Source organism: Meleagris gallopavo, chromosome 2, assembly GCF_000146605.3.
Source record: "Meleagris gallopavo isolate NT-WF06-2002-E0010 breed Aviagen turkey brand Nicholas breeding stock chromosome 2, Turkey_5.1, whole genome shotgun sequence".
In the NCBI taxonomy this organism is placed as follows: domain Eukaryota; kingdom Metazoa; phylum Chordata; class Aves; order Galliformes; family Phasianidae; genus Meleagris; species Meleagris gallopavo.
The window spans coordinates 78,479,498-78,493,233 of NC_015012.2; the positions used below are offsets into that span (position 1 = coordinate 78,479,498).

General features: G+C 39.7%; 1 protein-coding gene across 1 annotated transcript in view; it reads left to right on the forward strand.

Moving 5' to 3' along the window:
- The first annotated feature begins 9,183 nt into the window (after nucleotides 1-9,183).
- PHIP (pleckstrin homology domain interacting protein) overlaps nucleotides 9,184-13,736 on the forward strand; it is a 92,672-nt gene continuing 88,119 nt past the window's right edge. Inside the window, 1 exon segment of the mRNA XM_031552556.1 lies at nucleotides 9,184-9,276. The gene's annotated coding sequence lies outside the window, so the exon portion shown is untranslated.

A 13,736-nucleotide genomic window follows, 5' to 3' on the forward strand; every position in this document is an offset into this window, starting at 1 on the left:
TTTTTTCTAAATCCTTTTCTTACTCTGTGTTTTCATAAAAGGTGAGGGTCTGTGGTAGCAAAGGTACTGCTTGCAGTGCTGTAATTCTTGCTGGCAGTGGTAGGCCTGAATCCATCCATCCATCCATCTCTGTTTTCTAGCACACTGTGAGCTGTGCTAGTTGGGAAACTGAACTTAAGGTGTCTGACACGTGCCTGTTAGCAACTTGTTGCCAGTGTTGTTTTCAGTACCACGTTCTAATTCATCTTCTACCTGCGAATGGCATGCACCTGGAAGGTTGAACCTTGCCTGTCCCAGCAGTGCTTCCCTCCAGGCTGCGTGCAGTGGCTCTGAGCTCAGCACTGAGGTGTGGACGACTTTGAGCTCACACCACAGGAAAGAGAACAGTCCCCAATCTGGCCAATAAGCCCTGCTCACGTGTGTGTTGTTCTAGACGCATGTAGGTGAATGCCACAACATGAATCGTGGGCGCTGACTGCACTTGGAACAGTTTTTTTTTTTTTATTGCGCTGTGGTTTTCTTTTCTAAACTATGAAGTGGGGTTGCCAATGCTTTGTAACACACGTGGGTGTCAAAACATTGATAGCAATTGGTCTGTTGAAAACGTGTTCCTGGATGTAATACTTTCCCATTTTCCTGAGATTAAAGATAATAAAGAAACTCTACCAGGAATTTTAAAATGGTGATACTTATGCGTGATTTCTTAAGCTATTAAAAAATATTTTTTTAATTAATTAATTTTTTTTAAGAATGTGTCATCCATTTCAAATAACAATCACACATGACTTGGTAAAACTTGATATGAACTTTTCTCTTAATGTGTTTCGTCTTTCAAAGATTGGAGGTGCAGCTTTGGTATGGGATGGGTTTGGGGTTCTTCTGTATCATCAGCATGTGAGAGATATGTGGACAGAGAAAGCGAGGAAGAAAATTGAAAGGTTGAGCTAAGAAATCTTAATGAAAAATGAGTTCATTCAGACTCTTCTTTCCAGGCATCTTTTGTTTGCTGGAATGTAGGTGAATACCTAATTTAGTCAGAATAAGCGTGTAAGGATGTCAGGTGTATGTCTTACAATTTGGCCTTGAGTGTGAGTACGTATGTTTGAAAATATGGTAGTGATCAGATCCTTTCTCTTTTCCTGCTCTTTTATTCCTTAGAAAGCTTTCTTCTTCTAGTGTTCAGCATTGATCAGGAAGCCTTCCTGTTCTGCCCTGTCCTACCTTGGAGTTGGGAGAGGGGAGAAAAAGAAGTTGGTTACTTTGCATTTGATACTCTCTTTCCTCATGTTTGCTTTAGCTTCCCTTGTCAAAGTTGTGTGAACTTTGTATCTCTTGATGTTTCAGGAGCAGAAGCGTATTTGCAGGGTGTGGGTTACATTTGATACAAAGAAGTGGTTTTCACAACGTCCAGTTTCATTAAACAAAAGCTTGTTCATCTCTAACCTGAGAATCATTAGCTGAAGTGAGAGGTTTGAACCTCTTTCTTTTTTAATATCCACCTTAAAGATGCTGATCCTTGTTTCTGAAGGAAGCAGACTTTGTCATGTGTTGATGTTACCCTCGGGTACCCTGAACTTGCACTGAACTCTACAGAGGGGTCCGAGAAAAGCTAAGAATCAAAAATACCACTGAATGTAATGCTGTAAAGCCTTTTGCTCTAGAGGGGCGTAAAGGCTCTGTGCAACAGCTGATGGGATTTAAGCCTCAACTCCTGTTTTATTATTTGCAAACGGATGCTACTTATTACAGATGTGTTTATGTGGATCTTGCAGAGCGTATATTTCTCAACGGATGATGCTTCTTGTTTTGTCTCCTTTGTGAAAGCATTTACTTAGGAAATCTTACTAGATGTAACTTTTTAATATTAGACTGAAATTCACAGTCTTTAATATTTCATTGCTGTACCTTAATTGATGCAAATGAAGTTAAACTTGTTAAAATTTTAACCTTGTAAATTACTTCGGTTTTTCTCTTTAGTCAGCAAAAGAAAACTTTGTTTCCTTAGAAGCTAATGCTGTTGCGGGCTTGTAATGCTACAAAAAATACATGAGTTCAGAAAAGCCATTCTGCTATGTTTTGTATTCTGAAGTGGCTTTCTTTCAACTCAAATAGTTCTCTGTTTTTTCCTGCAGTCAGCATTTGGGGGTGAAGCCGTCTGATTCTTGCTCAGAGGCTGTAGGCTGTTACTTCAGAGTGCCAGCTGAGTGTTTGTCTTGTCGCTATTACAGTTTCTGTTTGTGTTGGGACAGAGGCTTTCTGACAGCTGTGTCCTTAGGAGTCTGTTTGCAGGTGACACAGAAGGATGGTGGCAGGACTCTGCAGGTAGGGATGTTTTTTGTTCTCTTCTATCAGTTGTGAAAATTGAGTGAAGCGCTGCTTTTCCTTCAGCTTTGAAGGACTGGGGGTTTCTCGTGAGAGGGGATGAAAACTGAGGAGTCAGTAGATCACTGATGCCGAGCTGGGGGAGCAAATTGTTTATAGGCTTTGAAACATTTTTATTAGGGCCTCGGCGCACAAACAAGCCACGGTGCATCATTTGACACCGGGGTAATTGTTGTTTCATGTTCCAGTTCCATGTGGGTGTAGCTGATCTAATTGCGTGCCGTTGCTGAAAGCCGTCCAATTCTGCCGCATCCTTTGTGCGCCCATCCAAGTGTGCGGTCAGTCGGGTAAGGGAGCTGAACTGTCTGAAAAATGAGCAGCACCAGAATGCTTGTGGGATGATTCAGCTCGAGCTCTGCGCTCAGCAGCGCGGGCCTGACACCAACGTCAGGGAGATGGTGAGGGCCTGGGAGTTTGCTGTGGCTGTTCCTTCTGGAGATGGGGTCCTTCAGCCAGCTGAAGGTTCCTCGGGATGTGCTGTGATGATTTGAAGCTACCATACAGGTGTTCTAGGCCTTCTAGGGTGCAAACATGGTACGTATGATCAGAACTACTGCATTAGCTTCATTCTTATTTAAAATACCCACACAACCGTGGTGGTTTTTTTTTTCTCTGTTGAGTTACAATTTCAGTTGTGTCGATGATGGTTGAGGAGGGAGATAGCAGAGAACTCACACCCAGAAGGATGGCAGTGCCGTGGGTTTCCTAGGCAGCGCGGTGTGCTGTGTTGTTCTCAGAAATGTTTGTTACTGTTTTGCTAGCATCTGCCACTTCCTCTTCCCCTGCCCTCAAATGCTAAATGTGATTCAAAGTGAAAATGACTATTTTTAGGCCGTTTCAGTGTTCATTGTATGTAACTCCGTGCACCTTAGCGTGAACAGAAAGAGAGGATCTGTGGGACTGGGACACTGGCATTGTACACTGACACTGAACTTCATTGTTTGTGACACAGCAAAGCGTTTCAGGCAGCAGTATGGTTGCCGTTTAGTAATTGGTTTCTTAATAAGTAACCAAGCACTAAGTGATTCATTTCTTCAGGGAATCCTGTGCTGTGAAGGTATTCAGAGAAATAAGGAGAAAAAAGAAAACTGGCATTGAATCCAACAGCTGCACCGTCACCTAGTTCTAGTTATTAACAGTGTTTTGAAGAAGGTCTTGGTATTTTGCAAGGTGATCTGGAAGGCATATAAGTGATGATAAGAAAACCCATGAGATGACAGTGGTCCTTAGCAAGGATTTTGGCTTCATTTTCAGTGCTGCTATTGGACATACGTAAACTTACATGACTTTTAGCTCCACAAGAGGGGCATTGCTGTTGTGTACACTGCTTCCACAGCTAAGGACCAAACCACTGCATGGCTAAGTGAGCTCTTCTGCACTTGTTGACTGAGACTGAGGTGTTGAAAGATGGACCCAAGAGAACTGTTAAAATTCCAAAGTGTACCTTCCCTTTGTCTTTTTTTTTTTTAAAATTTTCTTTTTTTTCTTAAGGCGCACTTCAGAATTATTATTTTTTAAAAGGGAAAAAAACAAAACAAAACATATGCAGTGAGTTGAATACAGGCATATAGTTTACATGCAAGCTCACAGTAACGCATACAGCTGAGTGGTCCACCAGGCTGAAAATGCTGCTACAGTTGTTCCTAACTTACTGTTCAGTGAGCTGCAAACCTGCAGCAGCCTGTTTGCCAAGGCTTGGGGATTTTTATCTGCTCAGATCCCACCTATTAAAAGCACAAAATAGTTGAGTAATAGGTCGTATCTTCTTGGAGTGGGTGGTTTTTCATCAAGGTCTATTTATTTTCTGTAGAGGTTGTGTGTATTAAAATAGTATGCGTTCTGCAGGGGTTACTGACTTGTCTTTTGAGGTCACAAATAATTGGGAAGTGTGTGAGAAACAAAAAACATTTTGGGCTAATTGTGAATTCTCCACAGAATCACAGAATGGCCAGGGTTGGAAGGGACCTCAAGGATCATGAATCTCCAGCCCTCCCACCACAGGCAGGGCCACCAACCTCCCCATTTACTACTAGATAAGGCTGCCCAGGGCCCCATCCAACCTGGCCTTGAACACCTCCAGGACGGGGCATCCACAACCTCTCTGGGCAGCCTGTTCCAGCACCTCACCACTCCCTCTGTGAAGAACTTCCCCTGACATCCAATCTAAATCTTCCCTCTTTCAAATTAAAACGATTTCTCCTTGTCCTGCCGTTATCTACCCTTCCAAAGAATTGATTCCCCTCCTGTTTCTAGGCTCCCTTTAGGTACTGAAATTCTCCAGTTTCTACCTCTGAGTCCCGTTTTCCTTCCAAGCTGCCCCTCTCAGAAATCAAAGCGATCCTGAGAAAAGTAGTTGCACGTTCCTGCAATTCCTAATGTTGTGGTGCTGAGGCAATAGCGAGCGGTACGGGCTATTCGGTTTGATTGATGGTCAGATGTAGTGCAACAATTATTGTAATTCTATTTGGAGCTTGTTTTGGGTAATGTGCTATATAGCAGAATAGTTAAGGCTGGGCTGAATGCTGGTTTTGCTGAGATTGAACTCGCATCTTGAGATCAAGGTAGCTGACTGGCAGATTTTATTGTTGTCCTGCTGTGGAAATGTGTCCTTTGGAAAGATGTACAATGAAACTTATCGTTAAGCATGTTAACTGTTGGAGTGGGGGGAAAGCAGCTGTACTTTGGGGAACGTTTCAGTACGTGCAGCGCTCGGAGGAGAGTCCGGAACGGGGTTATCTTATAGCTGATGTCTGAAAGAGTCAGCGCACGGCTGCGTTGTGCAATGCCCATCTGACTAAGGAGTTAAGTCGTGATGCTGTTGATTCATCCGTTGTGATTCGGATGCTGAATTATTCTGCAGTGTCATGCAGAATGGAAATATGAGCACTTAGGCCTGGTTGGAAGGTAACGGTGCTTTGAGCGTCGGTCGCAGTGGCTGCGTGCTGTGTTCCCCTGCTGTTCTCCTGTCACAAGCGGAGCTGGGGTAGGAGGGTGAGGGGCAAGGCTGAGGGTAATGCTTTGTAATGTCATAGAAAACATTGGTCATACTTAAGATCTGCAATTTTTGCCCTAATAAAATTCAGATTCCTGTTACGGTAATGTTTAAGAAACATGACAGAATAATCACAGAAGTGAGATAGCTCGTTATTCTCCTTACAAAAACATGTCTTATGCATTCAGAGTTAAATATTGCAGAAATACTGGTAGGAGGAGGAAAGAAACCAGCTAGGATTTCTTCTAGGTGGGGCTGGCAATAAAAATATCCCTGCTTTTTATTTTCTGTCTGACATCACAATTTCGACATCACATTTTAAGATTTGTGTTTGTAGCCCAGCCTGCTTTTAGCTTAGAGCTGCATGAATTGTAAGTACTTGTACATCTGTCGTGGCTTTTTCCCTGCTTCCACTTTCTCCTTTTGAGATTAAGACGACTTTCCATCATTCTATTGGCTTGTCATGAGCTTTTCTATTTCTGACAAAGCTGTAAAGTATCCTTTTAAAAAGTGATTTAATTTCCTTTTTTGTCACTTAAATCTGACTTCAAAGTCTTTTTTATTTGGTTTCCCTTCTCTCTCTGAGAGCAGTAGGAATATTTGGTGTTGGTTTCGCTTTTATTCATGGTTTACCAGAAAGGGAGAAATCACAGAACTAAGATGAATTTCTGTGTTTAAGCACTTTTTCATTTTGATTTCTACTGTAATGCTAATTGTCACATTAACAAATTAATAGTGTTATAAGGGGATTATTTTCTTTTTCCTGAAGGAGAAGAAAGAAGTTTTCACCCAGAGAAAACTTAATACTCTGTTTTAAATAAATGAAGTTCCTTCATTTGCCTCTTTGTGGAAGGAGAAAAGGGAAGGGAGTGAGTAAATAACAGTTGCAATGAAATGAGATTCTTACCTTTGCAGATTTTGCAATGAAATGAAGCTTACTCTGCTTTTTTCTTAAAAATAAAATTCTTGTGCGTGCCCAATCTCACATATGTAGAGTTTATATACTTTCCACTTACATAGGAAAATAAGAAGCACATGTTGACTGCATTTGGTTCTTGAATTTTTGATAAACTTTCTGGAACTTGCAAACGTTAAATGGGCCCACGCCACTCATTAGACTTATTATTTTTGTTTTATTTCAGCACACAGCTCACTTGGTGTTGGTTTGTTAATGAGCTGGGTGCAAGTGCTGCTTGGTGGCAAACTGATTGTTAGGGAAATACTGCCCAGAAGCATCGCAGCGCTGCTTGGTGTCGCTGGCTGTTTCCACACACATGGGCTTAGACAAGAAGAGGCTGTAGTGTGGATAAAAGGCTTATTTGAAGATTGTACCTGCTAATAATTAAGAGCTCCCTTATTTCAAAACAATTGCATAAGGAATTGAGCCTGCCTTATTTCTGCTAGAAAACAAACAAACAAAAAAGCCCGAACACATGGCTTCTGACAAATCATGAGACGTATGACTCAAGATGCAAGCTAGCTGTAGTTGTGGAACGTGTCAAAGCTGATTTGCTTCATTTGCCTGAGATTTTGTGCGCTTGCAAGGGTGTGTAAAAATGAAGGGTGTCGAGCAGGATAAAATGGCAACTGCATTGCACAGGGAGCTTAATGCTGGTGGTCGGATGAAAAGCATCGCTAATTGTTAGTCTTCGGGAGACAAGTTTGGATTCCACAGACACGAGGTCTGGCTGCAGAGAGCTCTCGTACAAAGGGCTGTATTTGTTAGGTTTGTGCTCCTCCTGATAGGAGCGAAGGAGAATAAAAGCGAAGGAAATAGATCCGGGCTGCTGATGGCAGGAACCGTGCGTGGCTTTGTTGCTCCTTGCAGCTATTCTAATATTCTGGGGCACTCAAGCGTGCGTTCTGACTGTGATTCCTCCTTCTCTAAGTAAAGAGAAGCGAGTTTCATTTGCATGTTATTGATAAGGAAAATGAATCAGAATAGCAAGTTCTGAGCGCTGCGGATTATTTTTTGTCTCTTTTACGAGTGCCTGTCTGATGTCATTACATTTACTCCAATGAACTAATCTGTACCATCAGCTGTAACTTTCAAGTACTTCTCAAATAATTTCTAGTATTTTCAAGAGAAGCCTTTTTTTATTTTTATTTTTTTTAACCTTGCGTGAATTTTGTAAATCATGTAACTGTAAGGCAAATTCAGGCACCTTGCAAGGCCTTCTGCAGGGGAAATGTAATTAACGGGAGGAGTGGCAGAAGAGAGAGCTTTTTCCTCCGTCACTTGAAGCGTGGGGTGGTGGCAATTCTAGGTACGAGCAGAGCTCTTTCAGGCCCTCAAACACGAGCAGTCTGTATGCTAGCAAATAGTTGGAATACCTGAAGCGACCGCAGCGTGTCAGCGAGATGGGAGCTTGTTTGATAAAGAATATTCCTATTAACTGCAGTACAGAAGGACCCGTCTGCCTAAAATGCCAGTCGTGGCCTTCTGTAGTTGCAGAATAACACAGCATCACGAGTTTTTACTGCAAGTCTTTTCTGCAAAGTAGTACTGTGAAGTCACGCTTCAGGCTGGGTGAGGGACAAACTACTGCGTGCCAGATCCCATACTAGAGTAGCGGATTGAGTTCTCATTCTCCCTCTTCATTTTACTGTTTTAAATATTCTTTTCTATTTTTTAAACTGGCAATAACTTAAGAAGAAACGCTCTTAAATGTCCAACTGAAAACTTTGTGGTTAATAGCATTTTACTGCTGCCATGTATTTTGAAACTTTTATGTAAAGATGTATGCGGTGGTGTTGCAGAGGATGATCTTCTGATCTATAATTATGGTAGTTCAATAGAATGATCTAGGCCATTGTTAATATTGGTTTGATGATGTAGTCAAGTGGCAAGGAGATCTGCTGCTGAGAATAGGAGCTTGTTTTGGTTCTGTGCAGCTGAAAACTGAGCAGTGACAGAAAGTGGTCGTGGCTGGTGTGTGTATTCCTGTGTTAAACTACAGTTTTTAAGTCGAATCCCTCAAGTGAACATTTTGGTTTAGATGTTTTACATCTTTTAAAAAAAAAAAGGAAACAAGGCAAATTGTGGAGCTTCAGTAATGCCTCACAAACTTGGTGAGGTGAATGCCATTGTGTCAGGTGTGTTTTCTACAGAGCTGTGTTACATATTCAGTGTATTCGAACCTTTCAGTAATTCTGTAAACATTGCATTCCTTAGAGTCCTTTTCTTAATCTTATGTTATGGTAATTGAAATTGACCAGACAGATAATTAAATGTAATACTGAATTTGTTCTTATACATTTTTCATTGTTATAAAGGAGCTTATTAGTCTATGAACAACTGTGCTTTAAAGTCACTGTAATAAATGTCAACAGATCTCTCTACAAGTAGCATACTTTGAATAGCAAATTTAATTAGGACCAGCTGGAATGAGTTATTGTTCTTAAAGGTCATTATATGTTTTTATCTTCTAAAGAAAATAATAATATATGAATTTGTATAACAATCTGAAAAAAAAACCCACCAAAACAAGCTTAGGAATTCTTCAGAAATACTATGCTTTTCTTTACGCAATGTTTTGCTTCTTCTTTCATGCAATAGGTGAAATACTACCGACACTTGGCACCTGATCACTTGCTTCAAATATGTCATCGACTAGGACCGCTTCTAGAGCAAGAAATCCCCCAGAGCGTCCCTGGAGTGCAGACGTTATTAGGAGCTGGCAGACAGTCTTTGCTTCGTACAAACAAAAGTATGAAAATCGTGTGAGAGCTTTGAGAATTCTTGCTACTTCATGCCTGGGAAAATCCTGTTCTCCATTCTTTGTGTAATTCTTCTAAAACAGGTTGCAAACATGTTGTGTGGAAGGGGTCTGCTCTTGCTGCGTTACATTGCGGGAGGCCTCCGGAGTCACCTGTAAACTATGGCAGTCCACCTAGTATAGGTAAGTCAGTTTTACTGAGGCATTGCCACTGTACAACCTGACTCCCAGGGTAATTGATTCTAGTAATGATGAGTGCTAAGTAGCAGTTCTGTTCGTCCTTGTTTGTGTCATATTCCTCGCACTGAATATTAATACGTAGTAAGAAGTCATAACTGGTCATATTTGCACATTTGTATGTGGAAGTTCTGCTCTGTCAATTCTGCTCTGAAGCCAGATATTTTTCTCTTTGAAGCATACGGCTGAATAAATTACATTTCAGCAGTGCATACATACCAGTAAAACTCATTTTGTTTAAGGTATAATAACGCTGTCAGTAGATAAATAATTTGTGCAGTGGACCAACTTAAAACCAGAACAGCATAGTCTATACCTGTTATTGGAGAGAAAGAATAAGTCACACGGACCGGTGATGTTTTCTTTGGAAAGTTGTGAGTGTCTTGTAGGAGTGATCATTTCTGCTCTCTGGTCCATTCAGTAATTTCATAGCTCTGCTTTAGTTGGCTGTGTTATGTCATGAAGCATGCATATACATAATGTATATTATATGTAATAGGTATATCATTAGTTACTTTTTTAAGCTTAATTTAAGGTGATATTTTGATCTCTTTTCCATGTTAAAACTACTTGTGGGAAGAAAGGCTGTCAAAACATGATGTATATTACTACCATTACTTCTCTAATATTAGTTAGGGAGTGGTCTTTTTTTTTTTTTTTTTCCAATTATGTGTACATACAGAAAAGCATATTCAAAAAATCTTAGAAGGCTTCAGAGTAGATCAAGCATCTAATTAGTTCTAAAAACAGAACAGTGGTTAGTTAAAGGTATGCCTTGAACAGGCTAATTTACACCTTCTTTCCTGAAAGCTGTTTAAGCACACGATTAGTCAAACATCATTTGACCTCTAAGTGTGTGTGTGTGTGTGTGTGTGTGAGGGGAGGAGGGAAGGGGAGATCAAACATGCATTCTCTAGAAGCTTTCTATAGATTTCATGAGCAACAGCAATGTTATACAGATTTCTTTTCAATCATAAAGCAAGGACACAGTGCAATCCAGAATTCTTTTTTAGATGTAGGAGCACTTTTTTTTTCTTAACAATTTAACAATTTAAGGACCTGGGAAACTTAAAGGTGACTGAATGAGCTGAGGTGCCTTGAGGAGTAAATATTGCAGTAGCAGCAGGTTTCTGGGCCAACCTGAAGGTTAAGTTGTTTAAGCAGTGTTAATGCTGTGATGCTTCACGTTACTGCTAAAAGATAGGCTGCTGTGAAGATGAGGTTTCTGACTTGCTAAAAACAGAGTGCTGAAGATACACTGGGAGAGCTACTAACAACGTAGAAATGCACAGCTGGGTGCTATTCAGGCATACTCAACGTGGTAACTTGCTGTAGCAGTTTTTGGAAGTTGGAACTCTGTTACTGGGATATTGTTAACCTGTTAGGTTTCTGTGGATGGGGATAGAGCTTAATTTGGGTATTTAGATTATTTCTAATATTGAAGAATCACAAAATCAAATATCAAAGGCACATAACATTTAATAAAATTACACCCAGAGGATTATGGTTTTGTCCTATAGCTGAAGCAGAAACATGCTACAGCTAAGAAGCTTTTGAGGTTGAGCGCTGCCAGCCTTGATTTGGTCAGATGGCAAAGTATTTGGTGTTCTAGTGGATTTGTTATTCAAAGGCTTTAAAAGAACATGGCTTTGGTGGGTATTTAGAGTTAAGTTTTCAAAACTTCCTCACCTAGTAAATGTGTTGGCTTGAGGCAATTTCCTTAAACCCTACATCCATTCAACAAGATCTTACTTACAGATATCATTTTAGTATTTAATTATAAAGAATTGCTTCCCTGTTGTATTCTAGATGTGGGGGAAGAAATGCTTGTTGTTGAATATTTCCCATCTCAAGAGTCTGCATTGTCTTGAACACTGAAAGTTGGAAAATCTTGGGCTAAGATTTACCTGCAAGGTGTGTGGAGGACACCTGAGAGCCGTCTGATAGCGAAGGTTTCCTTGGTAGTGATCGTCTTAACTTTCTCTATACTTGGCATATGTACAGAAACATGCTTGAAGAAAAAATTAGAGCAGAAGGTTCTGTGATAGTTTGTACTGTAGCTTAATCCACAACGTGTATTTTTTCAAGGGACAGGACCAGTGCATGAGGGCTGCCAGTTAGGTATCAAAGGAAGTTGTAGAATTGCCGTGTACAGAAGTTGACTGTTAGGAGAAATAACTCTCAAGACTCTTTTTATGGAAGAAAAACTAGGGCTTTCTAAGTAAATGTTATTTTTATGGAAACTTTTGCAGAACACTGAATATCTGCAAAATTATAGTTACTTCAACATACCACTTTTTTTCATGACCAATAATTTCCTTTTCTGAACATCCAAATAAGTGCTGGTAACTGCATATTTTCAACTGTTTTTTGAATGTTTGATTCAGACCTGTGTGTTAAAGCATTTGCTTTTGATTAATCTTATTCTAGTCCAATCCTTTCAGTGAAACTGGGAGTTGGAATAACACTTAATTCATAAATTGAAATTACTCTTAAGTAAATTCCTGTAGGAAGGCTGTGTTTTACATATTTGCTGTTTGGAAAGTTATTTTTCAGGCTGCGTGTATTTCAGTTGGAGAGCCCACTAATGACTGGGGAGTGGAAAAGAAGTCTGTCTGTTTTGTGGAGGCTTTTTCCTTTATTTTCATGTTACTAAACATGTAGCTGTATTTGTTCATTTCCTAGCTCTAGGAACCAAAGCAATCATGATACTGTTATTATATTCTTTAGTATTAATTTTTTTTCTACATTATGATAGCAGCCTTATAGATAACTTATATGCAGTTAAAATACATCTGTACTTACTTCACCAGAAATCTACAGTATATGTCTAGAATATAATAGAAAACCAAAACTTGTGTAACGAGTAATGTCTCTCTGTGTTTAATTAAAATCAAAAAGGAGAACTGGAACTCAATAATCTTTAAGGTCTCTTCCAACATAAGCCATTCTATGATTCTTTTGTTTTGTTAAAGATCCATAAAGACCTTAATGGATGCAGAAGCAGAAAAAGGAACTCTTTTTAAGTAACTTTCAGGAGCTGCTGAAAAAGCACAGAGCCAAAGCTTGAAGTTCTGAGTTCAGAGCTCTTAGGGAAGCTGGTTATTCATGTGTGAAGACCTGAGTGAGACTGGCTGCTCATTCCCTGCTAATGAAGGATATGTTCTCTGGCTGATTAATGTATCTGCTTGGTTTTGCTGAATAGTCCACTTCAAGAAAAGTTCTGAGAGGGTTTTTTATTTTCTCAGTTTCTCTATTCAGTTATCCTGCTGTTTGGGCTGAAAACAGAACACCATGTTCTAAAAGTGGTGCAGATGTTTGTTTTCAGAAATGTAGTAAATACTTAAGGCTTAAAAGCTATCTTCAGACTATGTTGTATAACCGTTTCCTTGTGATAATAAAAATAAACCCCAAATAAACTAACCCAAAAGACCAACTTCAGTTTTTTAATACTAGAAATGTGATACATTTCCAAGTACCTTTGTAAAAGTAACGTTTGCAATTTATTCAAGTCTAAAGAGAATAATATTGAAATGGAAACCTTCTTGTGCAAGAAGAAGTCTTAAGGTACTCATATTTTGAGTGAAACTCAATGACTAAATAATACACAGAATGTAAGTGGGGTTATATTGAAGTCAAGGATCAGGTTGGAAGCTTAGGATAGCTTTCATTTGTTGTTGCCTTTCCAAGTGTCTCACCTTCGTCTCTGAATTATTAAAGATTTGACACCTAATTCCATCGAGCAAATTGACTTCATATGTGAAGTGTAAGGTGTACTTAGACTCTTTGTATTCTCAGAAACTCTCCTATGGGGAGTCAGTATACTTTAACTTTCCCATAGACAAGTCCTGACTCTCTCTAATTGCTAGCTTTATCATGGATGGCAGTTATCTGTGAGCCAGAAGATTTAGATTTATGCATGGAGTTCAGAAGCTGAACGGAGAAATAGTAGGGAAGTAGAAGTCAACTCAAGCTGCCTTCTTGACTTTGAACATCTTTACAGAAGGGCTGTGGGGGAGAAAGCCTGAATTCACGATGCTTTTAATATTACTAACTTTGACAGTGGAAGGAGGAGTCAGGCAGTCTTGTTGTTTTATTGTTTTTCAGCAGCCCTAAATGCTGTAAGGTCATTAGAGGTGTGACCAGCTGCTCAAGTTATGAAACTTGATTCATTATGGGTAGGAGTTGTAAATGATGTGTTCTTTAGGTGTCCTTCCAGCTCTTTTTTCTTGAACCTGATTCAATTTTTGTGTAAATGGAAAAGGAACAAAGTTGGTTTCTGTTCTGTGGAATAGAACTTTAATCGATTAAATACAAATCCAGAATGGAAGAAAATAAGATGTAAGCCATAGCGATTTTGCGCGTGCTTTTAAAATGTAACTTACACTTGGTAAAAAAAAAAAATT